The sequence below is a fragment of the Antechinus flavipes genome, chromosome 2, assembly GCF_016432865.1.
Source record: "Antechinus flavipes isolate AdamAnt ecotype Samford, QLD, Australia chromosome 2, AdamAnt_v2, whole genome shotgun sequence".
Classification (NCBI taxonomy): Eukaryota; Metazoa; Chordata; class Mammalia; order Dasyuromorphia; family Dasyuridae; genus Antechinus; species Antechinus flavipes.
The window spans coordinates 469283645-469309526 of NC_067399.1; positions in this window are offsets into that span (position 1 = coordinate 469283645).

The following is a 25882-nucleotide window of genomic DNA, read 5'->3' on the forward strand; positions in this document are numbered from 1 at the left end:
TTGCAGATGACTCTCTCCAATACAAGTCTATTGGAATTGGCCTGAATCACTTCATTGTTGAAAAAAGCCATGTCCTCTTCAACAATGAGATGATTCAAACCAGTTCCAATTGTTCAGTGATGAAGAGAGCCATAAACACCCAGAGAGAGGACAGTGAGAACTGATTGTGGTTCACGACATAGCATATTCACTCTTCTTGTTGTTGTCTACTTGTATTTTATTTTGCTACACTTTTTTCTCTTATGTGGCACATAAATTATACAAATATATATGCATATATTGAATTTAATATATATTTCTACCATGTTTAACATATATTGGACTTCTTCTAAGGGAAGATGTGGGGGAAGGGGAGGAAAATTGAAACACAGGGTTTTGCAAGGGCTAATGTTGAAGAATTGTCCATGTATATGTTTTGAAAAATAAAAAAAAGAAAAAGAAAAAAGCTTTGTCCATCAGAGTTGATCTACACATAATCTTGTTGTTGCTGTGTACAGTGTTCTCTTGGTTCTACTCACTTCACTTACCATTATTTCACGTGAGTCTTCCAAAGCTTTTCTGAAATCATGTCACTTGTAATTTCTTATAGAATAATAATATTCCATTAAATTCATATATCATAACTTTTTCAGTCATTCTCCAACTAATTAGCACCCACTCAATTTCCATGAGCCTTTTCTCTACAGATATAGTAGAATACATGCCAAATTATTCCTGGATTTCCTTTCTTCTTTCACATGTTCTAAAATAGAATAAAGATTTTCTTCAAGGTTCTCATATCTGTTGCAGCAACCAGTTCCTCTGTACTATTATTGTTGTTGTTCAGCCAAGTCTAATTCTTCTTGACCCCATTTGGAGCTTTCTTGGAAAGACTCATGGAGTGATTTGCCATTTCCTTCTCTAGTTCATTTTATAGATGAGGATTTGAGACAAATACCATTAAGTGACTTGATCAGCTAATAAGTATCTGAAGCCATATTTGAACTCCTGAAAATGAGTTTTTCTGACTTAAGACCCAGAATTCTATTCACTGTGCCACCTAAATATCCTCTTTATTAATCAATATGAGATTCTAAAATATACTCCTCCTTCTAGGTACCTTTACCTTTTGAAGGATCAAGTTATAACTCAGGATATCAAAAGCTTATTACCTTATTTTCTTTTGATAGAGTTAAAGTTTCTTCAAAGATTCAAATAACTAAAATTTCAATTATACCAAACAATGGCTCTGTGCCATCTTTTTCCTAAATTCATCTAATCTGATGGCAATATTTCTTCTGGGTTTTTTCTCACTTTGTTGACATCATTCAAACGCTTTCCTTTGTGCTCCTCTCCCTTTTTCTGATTTTTCTCAGATGAAAACTTATATTTTAAAAAATATTCTATTCATTCATTTTTCCCATTTTTTTCAAAATTTTAAGCTTTAAATTCCCTAGCTCTTTCCTTCCTTCCATCTTAACACACTTCTTGAGAAGGAAAACAATTTGATTTGGATTATACAAGTGAAGTCATGCAAAATGTATTTCCATATTAGCCATGTTGCCAAAGAAAATATAAATAAAAAAAACAAGAAAAAATAAAATTAAAAAAAATATGCTATCTATATTCAAAATTCATCAGTTTTCTCTCTCAATGTGGATAGTATTTTTCTTTTTTTATCATAGCTTTTTATTGACAGAACATATGCATGGATAATTTTTCAACATTGACCCTTGCAATCACTTCGGTTCCAACTTTTCCCTTCCTTCTCTCCACCTCCTCCCCTAGATGGCAGGCAGTCTATTCATACATGTTGAACATGTTAAAGTATATTTTAAATACAATATATGTGTACATATTTACGCAGTTCTCTTGTTGCACAAGAAAAATTTGATTCAGAAGGTAAAAATAACCTGGGAAGAAAAACAAAAATGCAAGCAGTCCACATGCATTTCTCAGTGTTCTTTTACTGGGTGAGCTGGTTCTATTCATCACTGATCAATTGGAACTGAATTGGATCTTCTCATTGCCGAAGATAGCCACGTCCATCTGAATTGATCCTTATATAGTATTGTTGTTGAAGTATGTAATGATCTCTTGGTCCTGCTCATTTCACTCAGCATCAGTTCATATAAGTCTCTCGAGACCTCTCTGGAATCATCCTGCTGGTCACTTCTTACTGAACAATAATATTCCATAACATTCATATACCACAATTTACCCAGCCATTCTCCAATTGATGGGCATCCACTCAGTTTTCAGTTTTTGGCCACTACAAAGAGGGCTGCCACAAACATTTGTGCACATACAGGTCCTTTTCCCTCCTTTAAAATCTCTTTGGGATATAATCCCAATAGTAACACTGCTGGATCAAAGAGTATGCACAGTTTGATAACTTTTTGAGCATAGCTACAAATTGTTCTCCAGAATAGTTAGTGGATAGTATTTTTCATCATGAATTCTTTAAATTTGTATTGGATCACTGTCTTGATCAGAGTACTTAAGTCTTTCTCATTTGATCATCCATACATTATTGCCTTTATTATGTACAATGTTCTCCTGGTTCTGATCACTTTACTTTGTATGAGTTCGTATAAGGCTTTTTAGGTTTTCCTGAAACCATCATGCTCATCATTTCTCATTGCACAAAAGCAATACATCAGTCAAATACAATTTGTTCGACATTTTCCAATTGATGGGCATCCCCTGAATTTCCAATTCTTTGACATTACAAAAAGAGTTGGTATAGATATTTTTGTACAAATGGGTCCTTTCCCCTTTTCTTCAATTGCATTGGAATACAGTCCTAATAATGGCATTGGTGGGTCAAAGGGTTTGCATAATTTTGTAGCCCTTTGGATGTAATTCCAAATCTTCCTTCAGAAAAATTGAACTAGTTCACTACTCTGTCAACAATGCATTGATGTCTCAAATTTTCCACAATCCCTTCATCATTTTATCACTTTGTTTTTCTGTCATGTTAGCTAGTCTGATAAGTGTGAGACACTGTCTCAGAGTTATTTTAACAACAACAACAACTTTCCAGGTATGTACATGTTGATAATGAAGTTGATGCATTTATTGCCAGAGCTAGCTCAGTATTTGGGGGGCTCCAAAGGAATGTGTGGGAGAGAAGAGGAATTAGATTGACTACAAAACTGAATGTCTACTAAACTGTTGTGCTGATCCGTACACCAGTGCCATGCCAGGAAACTGAATCACTTCCATTTGAAAGTCTTAGAAAGATTTTAAGATTACCTGATATGACAGGTACTAGACATTAAGGTCCTTTCTTAAACTAAACTGCCAAAGTTCAAACTCTACTGCAGGGAGGGCAACTCTGATGGGAGTGGGGCACACTGTTCAAATACCAAACATATTCTTGTCTAAAAGACTATTTTATGGAGAACTCACAAGAAAAACATCATATAGTTGTGAGAAGAAGTAATACAAAGACACTCTCAAAGTCTCACTGAAGAGAGTTGGAATTGATTGTGAGACACAGGAGACACTGGCACAGGTCCACCCAGCATGGTGTGCCATCATCAGAGAGGGTGCCATGCTGTATGAGCGAAGCAGAATTAAAGCAGCTCCAACGAAACACAAGATGTACAAATTAAGAGAATCCACCCCAAATGTTCACATGTAATATTAGTCTCCAGCCTGTGCTAGAGCATTCCAATCTCATACTGGAATCAAATATTCTCTCATCTAATTTCATCTAATCAGCCACGGCTGGACACACTGTAATCTGACTCTAACATAGCAATGTCATTTTGGTTCTCTGAGAATGGAAGACAACAACCTATATGATAATTAACTATGCATCCTAGTTTTCTCTGTTTATTCTCTATTTTTTAGAGAATTATGGTGTACCTCCTCTAAGGTATGTTTTGTTTTTGACTGCTGCCTTTTTTGATGTGACCTTCCTTTTTATCAATTTCTTTTTCCTTATCCCTTTCCTCCTCTACTTCCCTGTAAGGTAAGATAGGTTTATATTACTAGTTGAATATACATTCTTACATATATGTGTATTATGTATGTATGTGTGTGTGTGGTGCCCTCCCTTTGAACCTATTTAGATATGAATGAGGTTTAAGCATTGTCTACCACCCGCCCACCATTTCCCTCTCTACTGTAAAATCTTTTTATTGCATGCCTCTTTTATGTAAGATAATTTTCCCATTCTTCTTCCTTCTCCTTTCTCCCAAGGCATTCCCTTTTTCCATCTAATAATTTCTTATATCATCTCAATATAATTAACTCATTCCCACAGCTTCTTTCTATGTAGAATCCTTCTAACATCCCTAATAAAGATAAAATCCTTAGGAATTACACATATCATTTTCCCACATAGAAAGGTAAACAATTTAACCTTATGGAGTCTTTTATGCTTTCTCTTTCATTTTAAGTTTTCTATGATCTTTTTGAGTCTTGTCTTTGAAAGTATAACTTCATATTCAGCTATGGTGCTTTCATTTAGTGCTTAGAAGTTTTCTATTTCATTAAATATCCACTTATCCCTTAAAGATTTATACTCAGCTTTTTAAGTAACTTATTTTGGGTTGTAACCCCAGCTTTTCTGCTTTCATAAATGTCATATTGCAAGCCCTCTACTTCTTTAAGATGGTGGCTGCTAAATCTTGGGTGATCCTGATATAACACCACAGTATTTGAATAGTATCTTTCCAGCTGCTTGAAGTATTTTTATTTTTGACCTGAAAGCTCTGGAATTCTACTATAACATTCCTGGATGTTTTCATTTTGAAAATGCCTTCAGATCAATATATTTGCCACATCCAGTGCTAGCACCAGGGTCCCCAGTAATCTGTTCCTCACCAGTTGGCAGTTCTCTTTACCATCTCTGGTGTGAGAACTCCCCAAAGTGCTCCTGCTTCTGTTGCTACCACTTATTTCCATAATTGGTGTTTCATCCATGTGGGCTTTGGGCAAGCCTTCACCCCATGTCAGTCTCTTTTTCTGCCCTCCTAAGTTGTCTTGGGCTGGGAAAATGTCTCATTCTTTTTGTTGGCTCTGACACTCTGGAATTCGATTTAAGGCATTATTTTAAAGTTGGTTGGAGGAGAATGTTGCTAGAGTTTAGTTGAATGCTTCTCTATTCTGCAATTTTAATTCTGCCCCCAAAAGTCAGGCTGAAAATATCTTTTTAATATACAAGATTGCATTTCATAGTTTTCTACACTCTTAAATAGGATTAACACTTCCCAAAATATATTCCAGGAATGTTATTTCACACCACCAAATCTTTTTTTTTTTTTTTTTTGGGTAGATTCCAGATTATTTATTTATTTATTTTAAATATTTTTATTTTTTATTTAATGATTACTTTATATTGACAACATTATCCCTTGCACTCGTTTCTGTTCCGATTTTTCCCCTCCCTCCCTCCACTTCCTCCCCTAGATGGCAAGTAGTCCTATATATGTTGGATATGTTGCAGTATATCCTAGATACAATATATGTTTGCAGAACCGAACAGTTCTCTTGTTGCATAGGGAGAATTGGATTCAGAAGGTATAAATAACCCGGGAAGAAAAACAAAAATGCAGATAGTTCACATTCGTTTCCCAGTGTTCGTTCTTTGGGTGTAGCTGCTTTTGTCCATCATTTATCAATTGAAACTTAGTTAGGTCTCTTTGTCAAAGAAATCCACTTCCATCAAAATATGTCCTCATACAATATCGTTGTCGAAGTGTATAATGATCTGCTCATTTCACTTAGCATCAGTTCATGTAAGTCTCGCCAGTCCTCTCTGTATTCATCCTGCTGGTCATTTCTTACAGAACAATAATATTCCATAACATTCATATACCACAATTTACCCAGCCATTCTCCAATTGATGGGCATCCATTCATTTTCCAGTTTCTAGCCACTACAAATAGGGCTGCTACAAACATTTTGGCACATACAGGTCCCTTTCCCTTCTTTAGTATTTCTTTGGGATATAAGCCCAATAGAAACACTGCTGGATCAAAGGGTATGCACAATTTGATAATTTTTGGGCATAATTCCAGATTGCTCTCCAGAATGGTTGGATTCGTTCACAACTCCACCAACAATGCATTAGTGTCCCAGTTTTCCCGCATCCCCTCCAACATTCATTATTATTTTTTCCTGTCATCTTAGCCAATCTGACAGGTGTGTAGTGGTATCTCAGAGTTGTCTTAATTTGCATTTCTCTGATCAATAATGATTTGGAACACTCTTTCATATGAGTGGTAATAGTTTCAATTTCATCCTCTGAAAATTGTCTGTTCATATCCTTTGACCATTTATCAATTGGAGAATGGCTTGATTTCTTATAAATTTGAGTCAGTTCTCTATATATTTTAGAAATGAGACCTTTATCAGAACCTTTAACTGTGAAGATGTTTTCCCAGTTTGTTGCTTCCCTTCTAATCTTGTTTGCATTAGTTTTGTTTGTACAAAGGCTTTTTAATTTGATGTAATCAAAATTTTCTATTTTGTGATCAGTAATCACACCACCAAATCTTAATGATACTTATGAGGCCATTATGTCCCCTTGCATTAGATTCTTCACATTGATTGTTTTTTCTTCTTCCATATTTTGAGCATTTACCTATAGCTATCTGATGCCATGAGTCTCGTTTGTTGGGTCTTTATTTTTCGTCATGAATTTCCTGGCATCAATTTCCTGTTGTTCATGACTAAATGTTAAAAGTGATTGCACATATATAACCTATATTAGATTGCTTGCTGTCTTGGGGAAGGTAGAAATAAGGGAGAGAAGAAAAATATTTGGAACTCAAAATAGTACAAAAATGAAAGTTGAAAACTATCTTTACATGAAATTGGAAAAAATAAAATACTATTGAATTCAAAATACATACCTAAATACATATCTACCTAATGCATACATAAACTGTAGTTCTTTAAAAAAAACTGTCGTGATGGACATAACCTTGGTTATGATAAGCTAGGTCTACTCTAGATATGTCTCTTATCATGCTCAATCTTGTTTATTGGCACTTATTACCTGTAACACAAGAGAAAAGGATGGAACCAGATGCACCTAAGTTTGAGACCCTTACCTCCTCCTTTAAATCCTTTGGCTTTACAGTCAATGCATGGAAGAATGAAAGACACCAGAATTGCATCCAGGAGGAGTGTTAAGGACATGGTCTGAGATATGTTGAGTCCAGGGAGTACTTTGTCACAGAACTATCATGGGTCCCTTCCTGCATGCCTAATGGTTGCTTCAAATACTGGATTCCCCCACTATTATACATCTTTTAGTAAAGATTGTGTGGTTACTTGTTGGCAATCCAGGAGAGCACCTGGGGGGATCCTTGGTCAGGCACAAGTTGGACTAGATCCCTTCTAACACCTGGTTTAACACCTCAGGACTCTTCTCTGACTTTGGGTAGAGAGACGTTATGATGAAGTAGGATGAACTGTGTATCTGTAGTTAGAAGATATGGGCACAAATCTTGCTTATGCTTCTTACGTGCAAGTGATCTCAGGCAAGTCACTTGACCTTGGGCTCATCTATAAAATGAAGAGGTTGGACTAGATCTCTGATCTTCTGAACCTGTTTTTTTTCTCTCTGAGCATCAGTTTTCTCATCTATAATATGAGAATAATAACACTTGTAGTAGTTGCCTCACAGGGTTATAGTCAGGATCAAAGGAGATAAAGACGTGAGAAGCTATTACAATGAAAACTCTCCCTTCCTTTTTCTCTTCCCTTTCCTTCCTTTCCCTGCCCTGTCCTTTCTTTTTCTACCCTGACCTCCCTTGATTTTGATGTATTGACTAGTGCACTTGTTTGAAAAATTGATCTATTTCCCTTGTTGCCCATCTCCACTTGTGATTCCACCATTGGGAATTTCAAGTTAGAGCACCCAGCCTTAGTTCTAAATGTCTTAGTTCAAAAATGCCAGCTAAAGGTTTAATTATTGTTTTTTATCACTAGTCATTCTAATTCATCTGAAAAGACCCTTTTAAGTCTCAAGACAGTTGGAATGGAGTGAGACAATATCTCTACTGCTACATTGGGACACACCACTTATTCACTTCCATTTTTTAGACTCCTTCAAAGCTCAACTCAAACATTACCTTCTCTATGAAGCTTTTCCTGATCTCCCTTCTCCAATGCTAGTGCTTTGCCCCCAGAAATCACATTTTATCTATTTTATATGCAAGTGCATATGTATGCCATTGACTTAACAAGCTAATTCAAGAAGTCATAAGCTAGACATAATCAATACTACAAACAACAGGAAGAAAAACACAACAGTAAGGATCTACTATTCATTACTGTGTGACCTTGCACAGGATGCTAAATCTCTCTGTGACTTAATTTTTTCACTTGTAAAATAAAAGTAATGGACTAGCTGATCTTTAAGATTCCTTCCAGCTCTGATATCCCATCTTCAAATTATCACATTGTGTCTTTTTTCATGCTTTCTCTGTCTCTGGTTCTTTTAGTCCTCTCCTGTCCTTGAGGGTACGTCTCTTTGACTTTCTATTTTAAACTGTAGCATTTACACATTCATTTGACTAGGAAAATGTTGGCAGAAAGAAACAGTTTTCCTCTCGGAGGATAATGCCCAAATATTAATATTCAAGTCTAGGGTTGAGAAGGAAATGGCATGTAGAAAAGAAAGACTAAAAATTAGGAGGGAGAGAGACAGTGATAGAGAGAAGAGGAAGGGATGGAAATAGAGAAGACAAGAAAGAAAAAAGACATAAACAGAGAAAAAAGTAAAGATATGAAGATAGAAATGAAAGGGAAGGGGACAGGAACAGAGACAGAGAGAAAACAGATTGGAAAGATAGGTAGAAAGACAAAGAGACAAAGCAGAGACAGAGGGAGGAAGATGAGGGAGAGAGAAACAGCAGTGGAAAAGGCAAAAAGGAAGATGAGAGAAAAACAGAGATAAAGGAGTAAAGTATTATCTCATTATGAGACAGATTATGGAGATTATAATAATGTGATATCTATGGGAATAGTAGTGATGGTGGCAATGGTAGAAAAGTTGGTAGAGCTAATCATCATGATGGGTTTTATGGTGGTGGAGGTAATAATGGTAATTACTGGTAAGAATAAAGATAATGAAGACAATGGCAGTGAATCTACTGATTACAAAGACAGTGGTGATGATTTAATTTACGTCAACCAGCACTAATTAATTCCTATTATTTACCTACCAATCATTGTGCTAGATGCTAGGAATATAAATTTAGAAAAGGAAACTTTAGTCCTTGTCTCAAGGAGCTTATATTCTACTAGAGTATTGAATAAGAAAATTCAATGTAATTTCAGTAGGCTGAGAGTAGTAAAAACTGGGAGTAATGTCTTCATAGGAGAATTTATACTTCAGCTGATCCTTGAAGGAAGATAAGGATTCTAACATGCAGAAGTAAGGAAAGAGTACAGCCTCTGTAGTACATACATGAGAAGTTGATGAGTATGGAGTATAGAAGATAGCTAATAATCCTATTTGGCTGAAATGTAGAATGCATGATGGGAAATAATATGAAATAGGTCTGAAATTATGGTCTTAAAACCAGAGGTCTTTAAATATCTGACTGAGGAATTTGTATTCTAGTCTAAGAGTATTAAGGAATAGTTAGGCTACTAATGTTAGAGCAAATACTAAAGTGAGAATGATGGGGATTATGATGATGGGGCAAAGGTAATGATAATAGATTAGGGATGGTAAACATGGAGCTGGATGGGAATCTGTGCAGTTTGCAAAGGGAGTTGTGAATACAGCAAAATTAATTTTCTGGCTTCCTATACTTCACTAATGCCACAGGTGGCCCTACCACCTGGTGAGACCTCCTCTCTCCCGTATCTTAGTTTAATCATCTGTTTAAATTCTAGTAGCTCCTTTCACATATTTGGAAGGTCCTTGCTGTCTCCGCTCCCTGCAGAACCAAAAACATTTCAGCAGTTTTAGTGTAAGGAAGCATTTTATGCCACGTGGCATTTTATGGTGCATTAATTAGCAATTTACTGAATAAATATTGCTATGTAAACCCAATAATCATTTCCCAATAATTAAAATCTGTCTCAGATTTATCTGAAAAGCTCCTGTTGTGAGACTCAAGCTGATGGTAAGATCATGATCAGCAACAGTGGCTAGGGAGAAAGAAATAGAAAGAGGCTGAATGAGTATGTCCAGACAATAATAGGTGGGGAGGAGGACAGTGCTGCCTAGTGGAAAATGGTATACCTAGATACTTTGATGGGAAAATGGAAGGAGGGTTAATGATGGATTTGGCTTTATGGTGTGACACCAAATCAAAAGAGTTTTTTCTCCCCATGGAAGGACACCCATGTCTTTTTTGCAAGGGAGTGATTTTCTGAACCAAATACTGACCAAATTTGACTATGGGAAAAGACTTGACTATGAATTTCTCTTAAAATATAGAGAAGTTAGAGGAAAGAATGTAAGTAGATCCATTTCTGTTAGCTAACTGTGATCAGTTTGTGGGGAGGAAACAGAACTGGACATGGAACTAGAGGCCTCAGTTCAAGTCTAAGCTTTTATAATTACCATACTTGTGATAGTGGCAATGATATAATGGTAATTCTGGTGATTCTGATGATAGTCATAGTGATTATCATGATCATGGAAAGAGGCGGGGAAGGAAAGAAAGAGAAATGCTCATAATCATTGTAATAATAATAGCAATGAAGGATAGTGAGGAAAGCCATAAGCTTTGGCATTTATTAAAACCTTTATTAGGTAAAAGAGAAAGTTCAAAGGCCATGCATTCCTGCCTAAAAAGTAGTAGTGAACCATATAGTCTCTTAAAGTCTATTCTTCCCTGGGTTTCTGAGACAACATTAATTCTCAATGGGACCCAGGAGCAAAGGCCTTCTCAAATCTCTAATAATAATAGCATAGTGAACAATGCATCATAAAGTACTTTTCTTATGACAGGTACATGAGGTATTTAGTGCAAACATTATTCCTATTTTACAGGAGTAAACTGAGTCAATTTATAGTAATAAAGTGACACCACCATGATACCTATCTACATCATTACTATCATTAATAATTATCACCATTATAGAATTTCAGAATGAGAAAAATCTTCAGGGGTCATAATGATTGTTGGATCCACCATCATAATCATCCCTCCAATCACTTACCACCATCATATTCTTCATTATTATCACCGTTACTACCTTCACTATCTCATTACATCAAAATCATGATCACTATCACAAAAATCAATGACTTCAGCATCACTGCCATCACTATAGTTTCACTAATGTCTTTATCTCTACCACAATTCCCAAACCTATCCCCACCACCACTATCGCCATTTTCACAAAATTCTAAATATGAAAGGGACCTCAGTGGGCACCTAATCCAATTCATACCCAAAAGTCATCCCTACCACAACATTCAAAACATTCTACTGTCCTCTGGTGAAGGAGAATTCACCATTTTTTCCCTGGCATCAAACTTAAATTTTCCTCTTCGCAAGATATAACTATTGCTCTTGGTTCTTCTTTCTGGGGGCCAAACAGAACAAGTCTAATACTTATTTATGAGACATTCTCCATGTAATTGAAGAAAGTCATCAAGACATATATGCATACTCAAACATATTTGTGTATATGTGATCCATATATCCTATGTATATGTGTGTATATACACATGCAAGCATGTCTGTATACATATATTTCCTTAGCCATCCTGCTTATCTACCTTCAAACACTATTTTCTTAATGCATTTATGAAACCATAGCAACCAGAACTGAATGCAATATTATAGATATGGCCTGACAAGAACAGAGTGTATGGGGGACTATCACTTCCTGATTCCTGAAAGGTTTGTCTCTCTAAACACATTCCAAAATTTCATTAGCTTTTTTGACTTCTGTTTCCCTTTACTGATACATATTGAACTTGTAGTTCACTAAAAGCAAAACAAACAAAAAAAAAACCAGATTTTTTTTTCTTCTAACAAATGTATAACTGCCACCCTCATCTTGTCCTCATGAAGTTGATTTATTGAGCCCAAATGTAAGATTTTTGTGATCCTCATCTAAATAAACACATTCTAATGGCAGTCTTGCCAAAATACAGATGGCACAAAGCTACAGGACACATTGTACTGTGTATGTAAGTACATTGGATAACAAAATTATGAACAAAAGTGATCTCCTTAGATTGCAAGCTTTGGCAAGTCTATTGAATTTTCATGGGGATAAATGAAAAATCCTTCACTTTGATTTTTTAATATATATTTATAACTACAGGATGGAAAAGGCATTGGGTCACTCACATAAGTGACCCAATAGGATTGCAAGTTTTATATGTCAGTGGTTCCCTTTAGAAGCCTAAAATAACCTAATGCAATCAGTCTGCATTAACTGAGGCATAATATTCAGAATGAGGATGGAGATATAGTATCACTATCCTTTGTCCTTCTCAGACCACATCTGAAGTAGTGGACTCATTTCTGGGCACTACTTTTTAGGAAAAACATTGACAAACTGACAATCCTGCAATTGAGGATGATGAGGAAAGGGAAGGGATGGTTATGCCATATAAAAACTTGTTGAAGGAATTCAAAATGTTTTCCCTTGGGAAGAAATTACTTCAGTGATTCATGATCAAGTTCTTCAAAGATGTGAAAGATTATCATAGAAAAGAGGGATTAGATTGGTTCCACTTGGTCTCTAAGGGAAGAATGAGGAACAATGTGTGAAAGTTAGAGTGGTAAAACTTGATTCAATCTGAGGAATAAGTCTCTAAAAATTAGGGCTATCCAAAAATGGAATTGGTTCCTTTTATGGGTATTGTTTTCCATTGATAACCACTTGTTGGAGCAGAGCATATTAGTAATTTCTTTTCAACTGTAAACTGGACTAGATAGCACCTGAGGTGCCTTCCAACTCGAGATTCTAGGATCCTCTCCCCATCCACATGAAAAGAAGGTTGTTTTTCTCTGTTTGACTCCATCCCGTGACCACTTATCTCCAAAGCCATGTTTCTAGGTGTGTTCAGAGCCAATGATATTGCATCATTCGACTGGCCAGAGAAAAGCAGCTTCTCTCGGTACAAAGCCTTCATTTCATAATCATCCCCAAACAAAGCAAGTTGTCTCCAGACACCGTAATTTAGAACTGGGAGAAAAAAAAAAAAAAAAAAAACCTGACAAACAAGAGATTCCAATCCAAACCAGGGGGAGCCAAGAATAGCGACTTTTAATTATATAATCTTTTTTTGATGAATTTATTTCTGACAGTTTTATAGGGTGACGAGAGAGTGCATTTTATATGCAAAAAAACCCATTATTCATTCCGGGCTGTGAAAGCATAAAAATTGTCAAATGATTTTAATACAGTTTTAAGTTTTATGTTTATTGTCAAGAAAAAAAGTCCACAGCAATTACTGAGTCACATGTCCCTTAAATCTTTGTGTTTCTGACAGCAAGAACAATAAAATATGTTTTTGCCCAAACCTTTTACCACTGAGATTGACAGGGCTCCAGAGACAGATGCATTTCTCCCTTTCTGAGCACCGATTATGGAGAATCAAACTTCAAGGCACTTTCTCAGAGCGGGTGAGATGGGGGTGGGGCTGGGAGAGAGAAGAGGGGCTCTCTGTGTCTTTGAGGAGGCAGTCCTGCTGGCTGCCCTGGACCCTGAGAGGGAAAGTCAGTTGGCTAGCAAGATGCCGGCTCAGTGTAAGGCTGTTGGAGAGTCTTCTTTCACTTCTTCTATCTCATTTTCCTCTCGATGATAGACACAACTGGGGAGCCCATGCTTTCGGACATGCTGTCACTTTGTCATCTAAAAAAGGGCCCCAAAGAGAACACCGTGGGTAAACCCTGGCCACCAATGAGGCACTTCAAGGATCATACCAGACGTCGCTCTGACTGGGATCCAGCTCTGATTCAGACTTTCTCATTCATGCTCCCATAATAGTCACACCTAGATTGACAGAGCTCAACCATGCTAATCATTCTTCCTTTCTTTGTTCCCGTGTAACCGTGTAACTGAAAATCTTCAATAGTTTCCTAGAAACTGAAAGGTATAACAACAATAACAAAAATAAGAAAGCACTTTAAGAGTTTCAGAATGCTTTATTTTTTATTCCATTTGATCCTTGCAACGACCAATTGTTTTATTATCCTTATTTTACAGATGGGGAAACTGAGGCTGTTTATGTCCAGTATGTGTCTGAGAAAAGGCCATAATCTGAGTCTGACCGACTAAACTATGTAAATACTAGCTAGCCATTATTATTGCTGTTATTATTATCATCACTATGTCATGATGGCTTCCCCAGCCTCATTTTCTCCAAGGATGACCAAATGTACTAGTTACCTTTCAAAACTGTGATGAGGCCCAAAGAAGGTGATGAATGTCCTTACAAGCCTTGTGTGAGTTGTATAGGCAGTACATTTTCAGGGAGAAACAGATGATTTCAGCAGTTCAGGTACCTTCCAACATGAAACCTCCCTCTATCAATGCAGATTAACAACCCATCCATAATTTATAGTCTTAGAGTTTTCTAGGGCTCTATTCATACTTATAGTCTGGGGTGCCTTTGCCCCTATGTCTGGAATGTACTTCCTTCTTTCTTCCATCTCTTAGAATCACTATTTTCCTTACAGGATGCATCTCACACTTGCATGAAACCTTTCCTGATCTCCCAAGCTGGTGGTGCCATCTGTAAAATTGCTTTGTAAATTGTATCTGTTTTGACTGGTTTTTATATTTTTATATTTGTACATATTGTACTTGTCTCTTACTAGTAGAACATAGCTTCTTGAAGACTGTACTCTGGTAGTTTACATAGTGCCTGACACATAACAATAACTTAATAAATAAAATTTTGTTGATTGATTAACTAAAATATCAGAGAGAGGATTGGAACCCAAGACTTTCTGACTTCAATGTTGGTCCCTATCAATTAAGCCACATCCCGCCTCTCAGTACTTAGTACAAGTTGGTTTGTTTGTTTTTTAAATACACTAACAATTTAGTGGAAAAAACCAGATACACAGTTAGGTAGGTAACCTATTGAGTAGATAAATCAGTGGCAGGAAGATTAATTAAATGTACAATCCAGCCAACATGTAACCAACCCACTCAGTAAATAAATCTCTAAGTGAATAACAAATTGATCAGGTAACACATTGAGTTATAACCCATTGAACAGATAAACTATTGTAGCTTAGTAAAAAAGAAGTCTAAGTTTTTAGTCAGAAGACTTGAGGTCCAATCTTACTTCAACTATGACTCATGTGCTCATTAGCAAAATAAGGTCGTTTGTTAAGGAACAGGCAGGTTAAATGGCACAGTGACAGGTCTGAAGTCAGGAAGACTCACTTACTGAGTTCAAATCCAGCCTCAGACAATTCTAGTTGTGTGACCTGGACAAGTCACTTAGCCCTAATTGCCTCAGTTTCCTTAAGTGAAAAATGAGCTGGAGAAGGAAATAGCAAACCACGCTAGTATCTTTGCCAAGAAAACTCCAGAGTAGGGCAGAATTCAACAACAAATATCTTAAAAGGTAGAAAATCTATGAGGATGATTCCATTGAATAACCCACCAAACAGATAAACTTCTGAGAAAATAATACTTTAAGATAACCCACTGAGTAAATGATCTTCAGAGAAGATAATGCACCAAGTAGATAATTCAACATACAGATAATTCACTGAGTATATAACCTAGTGACAGAATAGAGTAATGGCATGAGTACTATATTTGGGCTCAGGAAACATCCATTTATAGCTCAATTCTGCCCAATTTCTTTATCACTAAAATGAGGATGGAGTTGATTCTTTCCAGCTCTAAATCCTGTAATCCTGCAACCCTATAATCCCAATTCATCAAGTCACCAACAAAACAGACATTTAGTAGCAACTGATGGAAAGAATACTAAATTTGGAATGAGAAAACAAATGTTCACATTTCAATCTGTGAAGTAACTATTCTCTGCTGAATCTCAAATTGTTTGAGATGCTAGGAATCACAGGATCTTTTTGGAGATCCCAGTATTATTTCAGGGATGAACCCTGCTGTTTTGTTGTCGATCAGCCATTCTTGGCCTTATGTATAAAATGAAGCCCTATCAGAGAAGTCTCCGGACTTTTAAAATAATAATAATAAGGTTTTTAAATGCATAAAATATAATACATGGGATTGCAAAGGAAGCCAATGATATTAAAACACAGTTATTAAATTATGAAAAACAATAAAGTAAGATCACAATTTCCACATTAAATTGGGCTCCACAGAGAATGTGGGGATCATAAGTAAATATGTCTTAGCAGGAGTGTGCTGGAGTCAGCTGATAGCAACTTTCAAGAAATTATTGTTAAATTTTCACTGTGAGCATTTATACTATAGATCAGGGCCTGATTTATTATTTTGTTGATTCCTAGACTTAAAAAATGATAATGAAATGTTAGTCTTGGAGACTACACTTACACATTTTTTGAATGCTGATTGTTCAACATTTCCCAGCATACTTCTAATGTTGAGGGGATTTTTAAAAATAAGTTTTTAATAGAGGTTTTCTGTTTCTTACATCACCATAGTATCACATGTATCCTTTTGCCTCTCCTCTAGAAAGCCATCCATATGACAAATAGTAATTTTTAAGGAGAGTAGTCATTACAACTGTTGAATACATTGAAAAAGTATGAAAACAAGTGTGATATGTGACACCCATGTCCCTCCCACCTCCATGAAAGGGTAAATTGAGGATATCTTCTCATAGCTCTTCATTTGAGTTTCTTAGGAAATTCTTATGTCAATAATGAACATAGTATAAATTGTACTAACAAACCTGTGAATCTTTAATTCAATGATAAACATACAAATCTATAAAAAACGACTCACATAATGAAAACAGAAAATAGAATCTTGAACAATAATTCTAATCATATAAAATGTATAAATATACTTTTTCTTTGCCCCAATAGGCACTGTGCCTATGTAAGGAGCCACATAGACTTCCCAATTCCTGGGGCAAGTTTTGTGGGGGGCAGGCTGGGAGACAAACAGATAAGCCAGAAGAAGAACATAAGAAATAAAAGCCAACCCTTTAACACATTTCTTGACAGCAAAGAAAAGAATGGAAAGAGAGAAAAGAGAACTCAACACAGAGTAACACAGCAGGATCAGTGGGAGCATTGCCAAAAGGTGTTTCCTGATGGAAAGGGAGAGAAAAGAGTGAGCAGCACCAGAATGTGACTATTCCTATCACCAATCAAAAGGAAGAATGGATGTAAAGTACAAAAGCAAACATCCAAAGGCTCTGACTGGAGTCACATCATTTTCAGGATTATAAAACTCAGCCAGAATCAGATTAAAATGTAATTGGAAAATATATTTTAAAAATAAATCAAGATACTATAGATCATAGATAATGTTACTATTGGTCTTCCAAGTGAATATGTTTCTGACAATGAACCAGAGAGAGGATAATCCATTGAGTGGTCAACCAATGGAAGTGTATGGTCCATGAAGTCTTCACTGTTATTCAGTCATTTTTCAATTGTGTCCTGACTCTCCATGATTCTATCTAGGGTTCTCTTGGCAGAGAAACTGGAGTGCTTTGCCATTTCCTCCTCCAGCTCATTTGAGGCAAATAGAATTGTGATTTGTTCAGGGTCACACAGCTATTAAGTGTCTAAGGCCAGATTTGAACTCATGAAAGATGAATCTTCCTAATTCCAGACCTGGTACTCTATTTACTATACCACATAACTGCCTATAAGAGATCAATCCAAAGAATGAACAATCCAAAGAATGGAAGCCACTGAGAAGGTAACTTACTTTGACCAAAACAAACTGAGCAGAAAATTCAGAGAGAGCGATGCAAGAAATAGACTCAGGAGTTGGCTATGTTCTAGATTTAACTGTTCTTCAATTTAAGAAATCCAGGAACCCTCAGATGAATATGTGATTCTTCCCTTAGTTGGTTGGAGAGGATGGGAGATGTGGTAATTTGGTACGAGCCACAACTGAATCTAAATGTTGTAGGCATTGAGGAAGTAGGGAGCCTTCCAGCAACAATCAGCAAGAGCTGACTTTTTCTTCTATATGCAGCATGGCCTAGGGAAAAGAGTGCTGGACTTTGAGAAAGGAGTAAATAAATATATTTATCTCTAAATCTCCATAGAAATGGAAACTTGTATCATTAATAATGTTATTCATCCATTGTATCCCTCCATCACATGATGTTGCCCCTGGTATTGGGAACACAGGAAAAAGACTACCCTGATTCCAGATCTTTCTTTGTTACTGAAAGCCATAAATGAAATGATTGGAACTTTGGAAGTATTGGGAATTTTAGGAATAACAAGGATAGTTAATGGCATAGTATCTGAGAATCAAGAAGTTTTCTTACTGAGTTCAAATACAGCCTCAAACACTTACTAGCTATGTGACCCTAAAGAAAGTCTCTTAATTCTTTTTACCTTAATTTCCTTACCTGAAAAATGAGTGGAAAAGGAAATGGCATATTGCTACAGTATCTTTGCCAAGTAAATCCCGCATGGGGTAATGAAGACTCTTACACATCTAAACAACATGTAGAAGTGATGGAGACAGAGAACCTAGGACCTATCATTCAATCAGAGTTCTCTGAAATGACCAAGTTTCTAATGAATTTGGGATTTCAAGATTGAACTAATAGACTAAATCCAAGACTCTGCATCATCAACTAGGCCATAGGGGGCCATAACATTATTAAATATTATAGTTAGAACAGAAATGTATCTTAGGCTAGTCAAAGCTTTTCATTTTAGGGGCTAATCAAGATTCAGAAATAAAAGTGACTTGCCAAAATCCCACAGATAATTAGAAGCAGAATCCTTTCAAACCTAGGTTCTCTGACTCCAAATCTTGTGTGCTTCCCATTAAACTATATTGTATTCTAGAAATGAAGAGTTAAATAGAATATGAATTTCATTTTAGCCAACACTAATAATGACGGCCCCTCCCAACATTAATGCAATCTTGGACTATCCTACAGGGTCATTGTTCTTTGCTGTGATCAGATCATATCTGGAGTACTGTGTTCAATGTCACATTTTAGGAAGGGTATTGACAAGCTAGAGTGTAGTTGTGGTGGGGGAGGGAACAGTCAATTATGTTATACAAGAACTGATCAAAGGAATTGGGATCATTTAGCCCAGAGAAGAAAAATTGTTGTTGCTCTGTTGTTTTTCAGTCATGTCCAATTCTCCATTACCACATTTGGGATTTTCTTGGTAAAGATACTGGAGTGGTTTACCATTTCCTTCTCCAGATCATTTTATAGACGAAGAGCTAAGACAAACAATGTTAAGTGACTTCCCAGGGTCACACATACAGTAAGTGGCTATGGTCAGATTTGAACTCAGGAAGATGAATCTTCTTGACTCCATATGATAGGCTACCTAGTCATCCCAAGAAGTTAGTCATTTGCTTATCTTCACTGAATGGCTATCTGTGGAGAGGAACAGAACTTATTCTTGGCCCTGAAGAGCCAAAAAAAGAGTACCTGGAAGAAGATGAATAAAGGTGGACTAACTCAGTGTAAGAAAATACTTCTTAGGGTCTCACATTGGATTCAGAAAAGTTTAGAAAAAATGGAGAACTCAATGTATAAATTGCCAAATAATATGGCAACTCTCAAAAATTATTAGCAACTTTATGAAAAAAACGCTCCAAATCACTAAATAAATAAATGCAAATCAAAAGAAACATGAGCTTTTCCTTAAAAGTTGGTAAATTGGCAAAGATGACCAAAAATGGGAATAGAGTAAAAGATAAGTATATTAATGCATTGTTGGTGGAGGTATGAACCAGTCATTATGAATGCAATTTCTTTAATTAAGAAATTCCTTTGCTACCCATATAATCCAAGAAGAAAGACTCCAAATATGGCAAAACATTTATACTAGCACTTTTTTTGTGATAGCAAAGAACAAGGTAGACAAAATAGATGCCCATTGATTGGACAATGGCTAAACACAATTTATAAACTCTATTATATAGTCTGAAGGCCTCAGCTCCAATCCAGTTTAATGTTGTAAGAACATAAGAATGGAGTCTCAAGAGATTATTTATTCCTATCCTCTCATATAAAACCTGCAAAAAGAAAAACTAGGTCCAAAGACAAAAGTGATTTGGCCAAGCTCATGCAGATAGTAAGCTGCACTATTGCAGATAGTAAGTAGTGTGTGTGTGTGTGTGTGTGTGTGTGTGTGTGTGTGTGTGTGTGGAGAGAGACAGAGAGAAACAGCATACTATAGTGGATAGAGATCTACCTGAGAGTCAAGAAAATCTGAGTCTAGATGCTGTCTCTGATACATCCTGGATGTGTGACCCTGGCCAAGTGCCCCCAGGAAATTCTCTGAGATGATAAGCCCATAGAACTATCTATTCTCACATTTTTTTGTTGTTGTTGAGAAGGAGAGGGAAGTTTCTTCATCAGGACTTTCTTACATTAACAAAATCATAGATCAAGCCAATGATTTTATGAAAAAAAAAAAAAAGCCTGGACCCATCACACACACACACACACACACACACACACACACACACACATATATAATTATATATTATCACCTGACTGTATATAAGCACAAATCTATACATATAATAGTTACATATGTGCATGCAAGTGTGATTTCCCCTTTTTGAGTATATAAACTTATTGAGGGTGACTATTGCTTCAATTTTTTCTTTGTTCCTCCAGTTCCTAGCATAATTCCTGACCTATAGCAGGTGTTCAATAAATGCACATTGATATACTGATCGAATGGGATTGATTAGGAGTCTGGAATCTAGCAAGCAAAGTTGCTGGATTTTTTTCCTGTTTTATGTGGATTTTTTCTTCTTCTATTAGAATAATGGAAGTATCTACTCACGAAGTCACTCTCAGCTAAGAGGCAGAGGGATGGCAGGATTTCAGTAGGCACTCCTAGGATTTCTCCCAAATCCCACTGTACTCTCTTCTAAGAAGTCTCTAAATCACCAGGAAGCTCCACCTTTAGGGGGTCTCTCTGGGAACCTTCTCTGTGTGTTCTCTACCCCTTCAGAGACCCTCTATCAGGTCTCTTTCCCTCTATCTCTCATCTTCTTCCCTTTGGACTTCCCCTATGGTTTCCTGCCCTCTGGAACCCTCTCTCAGGGATTCAAATTCCCTACTGGTCTTCCCTCCTCTTCCTTCCACCCTGTCCCCAATCTGTGGAGTCTTTTTCTCTGTGGGGATCCTTCAGAGGAATCTCTGTTCTTTCAAGAGTTCTGTTTTGTCTCTGTCCCCAGCTTCTTTTTTGGTCATTAGACCCCCCTCTTCTTCCTGTCCCACCTCCAGCTTTTGTCTTCCCCTAAACCCTGGGGCTTTATTGCTCCTTCAAGAGCAGCTGTGACAGAAGATTGGGCCCTGGTCAGTGATGCTTCCCTGCCCTGAGCGGGTGAGAAATTAAATTCTCCAGCTGGCTGCTCTGGGGGCCTCTCCCGGCTCTGCCTGATGGTCGCTTCATTATTTTTTTGGCTGATAATTGATTGTGAGTTTGCCTTGTCTGTTTAATGCCAGAGATACAGGTCCTTGCCACCCCAGTCCTGCTTTCCACTCATACCTTCTTGTTTTCTCAAACCCTTTGCCTTCTTAGCTAGAGTTCAGAGCTAGCACGGGCAGGGGTAATTCAGCCGCCTTCTCATTCTACAATCTAAGCTTTGGGTTAGAGGTCAAGACCTGAGTTTGAGTCTCACCACTATGACTGATTCACTGTGTGACTCAGGACAAACTATTTCCCCTTTCTGAGTCTGTTTTCTAATTAGCAAAAATGCAGACATCTGTATTAGATGCTAAGCACTTTTAACTCTACAATGTATCAATGGAAACAGACCCAGTCCCTGACCTTCCTCCTTCTTGACTGATCTCTCATTGATTCATTCACTTATCATAGGTCACATCTGCAAGAATATTATAATACACAACAACTTTGTGAAGTAGATGGTTTCTTTTCTAGAGGAGGAAACTGAGGTTCAGAGAGGTAAGAAATAAGGGCTTATGGTAACACAGCTAACAAGGTTCAGAGTTCAAACTCAAATCTAGGTTTCCTTATTTCCAAATCCTTTCTCCTACCCTGTTCTTAAATAAATGTTTATTAAGCATCTACTGCATGAATAGTAGATATAAGACGCAGTCCTTGTCTTTAAGAACCTTTATACATATTCCAAATCACAATTGATCAGAAATGCAAATTAAGACAACTCTGAAATACTACCTCATATCTGTTAGATTGGCTAGAATGACAGGAAAAGATAATGACGAATGTTGGAGGGGATATGGGAAAACTGGGACACTGATACGTTGTTGGTGGAACTGTGAGAGCAGTTTGGAACTATGCTCAAAAAGTTGTGCATACCCTTTGATCTAGCAGTGTTACTACTGGGCTTATACCCCAAAGAGATCTTAAAGAAGGGAAAGGGACCTGTATGTGCCAAAATGTTTGTGGCAGCCCTGTTTGTAGTGGGAACAAACTGGAAACTGAGTGGATGCCCATCAGTTGGAGAATGGCTGAATAAGTTATGATATATGAATATTATGGAATATTATTGTTCTGTAAGAAATGACCAGCAGGAAATGTGAAAAATATGTTTAGAAGAATTGCACATATATAACCTAATTACTTGTTGTCTAGGGGAGGAGGACATGGGGGGAAAGGAAGGAGAAAAATTTGGAACTCAAGGCTTCGAAAGGGTGAATGTTGAAAATTATTTTTGCATGTATTTTGAAAAAAAAAGCTATTAAGCATTTTGAAAAAAAAAAAAGAAAAAGAAATGACCAGCAGGATAATTTCAGAAAGGCCTGGAGAGACTTACATGAACTGATGCTGAGTGAAATGAGCAGAACTAGGAGATCATCATACACGGCAACAACAAGACTATACAAAGATCAATTCTGATGGACGTGGCTCTCTTCAACAATGAGATGATTCAAACCAGTTCCAGTTGTTCAGTGATGAAGAGAGGCATCTACACTCAGAGAGAAAACCATGGGAACTGAGTATGGACTACATCATAACATTTTCACTCTTTCTGTTGTTTGCTTGCATTTTGTTTTCTTTCTCAGGTTTTTTTCCCTTCTTGATCCGATTTTTCTTGTGTAGCACTATAATTGTAGAAATATATATACACATATTGTATTTAACATATACTTTAACATATTTAACATGTATTGGACTACCTGTCATCTAGGGGAGGGGGTGGAGGGAAGGAGGGGAAAATTTGGAACAGAAGGAGCTAGAAACTGAGTGGATGCCCATCAATTGGACAATGGCTGAATAAGTTATGGTATGTGAAGGTAATGGAATATTATTGTTCTATAAAAAGGACAAACAGGTTGATTTTAGAAAAGTTTGGAAAGATTTACATGAACTGATGCTGAGTGAAACAAACAGAAACAAATAGGAAAACATTGTACACAGCAACAACAGGATTTTGTAATGATCAACTATGATAGACTTGGTTCTTCTAAGTGATTCAGAGATTCAAAGCAATCCCAATAAACTTTGGATGAAAAACATCATCTGCTTCCATAGAGAGAACTACCAGACTGAATGTAAATCAACACCATGGTACTTTCACTTTTTTCTTCTGTTTTTTTTTCTCTTTCTCTCTCATGGTTTTTCCTTTCTGATTTGATTTTTTTCTCCCAACATGATTCATATGGAAATCTTTTTTAAAAATCAATATATATGTATAACTAAAAAAAAAAAATGTTGTTTTACATGTAACTGGGGAAAATTAAAAAAAAAAAAGGAAAGGAAAAAATGCCCATGAATAAAGCCTAGGGAATTAGATAGATTTCAGATGTGGGATGTAGCCACAATACATATCAATCACAAAAACAAATACATGAAAAACTATTTCAACTTTGGATTGTATTCATAGATACATAGTGCCCACAAAGAGGGAACTGTCTTCTGCCCTCACCAGGCTGCATCTAGAGCATTGTGTTCAGTTCTGACAACATCATTTTAGGAAGCACATTAATAAGGGAAGGGGTAAGAGGACCAGGAACTAGGGCATGGAGAGCCAGCCCAATTAGAGGAAATGGGAATGTTTGGTTAGGAAGGGAGACGGATTCAAGGAAGACATGATGTAGCTTTTATGAAGTTTTTGAAGGGTCAACATGTGGACTTTTTCAGCTGGCTCCAGAGAGCAAAACTAGAAGTGACAGGTAGGTCATCTCATTTCCATGAAAGGAAAAGCCAATGTGATATCAGAGTGATCTAAAAGTAGAATAATCTACATGTGGAAATGATGGGCAGAGGGGCTTCCCCCTTTCTAGAGATCTTTAAACAGAGGCTGGATAATCCATCTGATAAGGCTGTTGTAGAAAGGAATTCTAGCTCCAGCTGGACTACATGCCTTCTGATATTCCTTATAAGCCAAGCCAACAAGCAATTATTAAGAGTCAGGCTCTGTGATAAATGCTGGGGATACAAAAAGAAAAGGGGTAAAAATAGTACCTGCCCTCCAAAAGCTAACATTTTATTAGGAGACAGAATGTATAAACAATTCTGTACAAACAAGATATATAGACCAATGAAGATAATCTCAGAGGGAAGGCATTAGCATTGCATGGAAAGGCTTTTTCAAAAAGGTAAGATTGTGGTACAGACTTGAGTTTTAAGATTCTCTTATCCTCTAATAAATATATAAATACTAGTATGTGTTGGAATCTAGTAAATGCATAACAATGGGAAAATCAAAAGTGGGTAAGAAAGTTCAGCAAAAAGACACACACAAAGAGACATACACATACATACAGAGAGAGAGAGAGAGAGAGAGAGAGAGAGAGAGAGAGAGAGAGAGAGAGAGAGATTAGTTTTGCATTTAAGGTTTGTTTTTTTAATTAGTGGCACAAATACAGGACAAAGCAACTAGCTAAACAATTGTTGGTCATTATATCTTCTTGATTTAATTTTATCTTCCTAATTCCAGCTCATTGATCTGGATTCTGACATTCAATGTATTAGCTACCCATGCCAAATTCATATGGATTGTAGATATGACAAGTTCACCACCTATGTCTTCATCTAAGACACTGATAAAAATGTTGAACAACACAGGACAAGGGTGGCTCCCCAGGGCTTTCCATTTGCTCTGCCTGTCTCCACCCTCCCATCTGAATTGATGTCAATTCATTAATTAACATTTTGAGAGTTTGGCAATTTAATCAGATGCAAATCCACTGAACTGTACAATTATTCTATTCACATTGCTCTGTCTTGTCCTCAAGAATAGCATAAGAGACTTCACCAAAACATTGTTGAATTCAATATAGTCCAATTCAATCAACATTAAGTGCTGAATTATCTGAGAGGCACTAGCCATACAAAGATAAGAAAAATTAAATCTGCTCTTAAGCAACTGTTTACATTCTTAATAAAGGAGTAAAATATATATCAAGAGGTAAATGATAAGATGCAGTTATGAGTTCCATTCACAACCGGACTGGAAGTAGGGAGTATGGATCAGGAAAAGTATTGAAATACGCATTGAATTGAGAAAGACATCCAACACATTATTTTAGGCTCTACTTATGGACAAGATGGAGAAACATCATTTGGGTAATAGTAACAATTCAGCAGATTTGTATCTGCTTGAATAGCTAATCCTCAAAATAAAAGAAGTGGAAATTAAGCTGTATTTTTTTAATGAAGCTAAGAACTCTCAGAGGTGGAGATGAGGAGGAGGGATTCACTAATGCAAAGAGGTAGAGGAAGTATTTGCTAAAATACAGCATCCCTCTAATAGTGGGGGGGGAGAGGGGGAGAGAGGAGGAAAGGAAGCCAATTTATTGTGACATGACTTGTTTTTAAAAACCAATGCTGGATCCTAGAAATCACCATTTTCTTT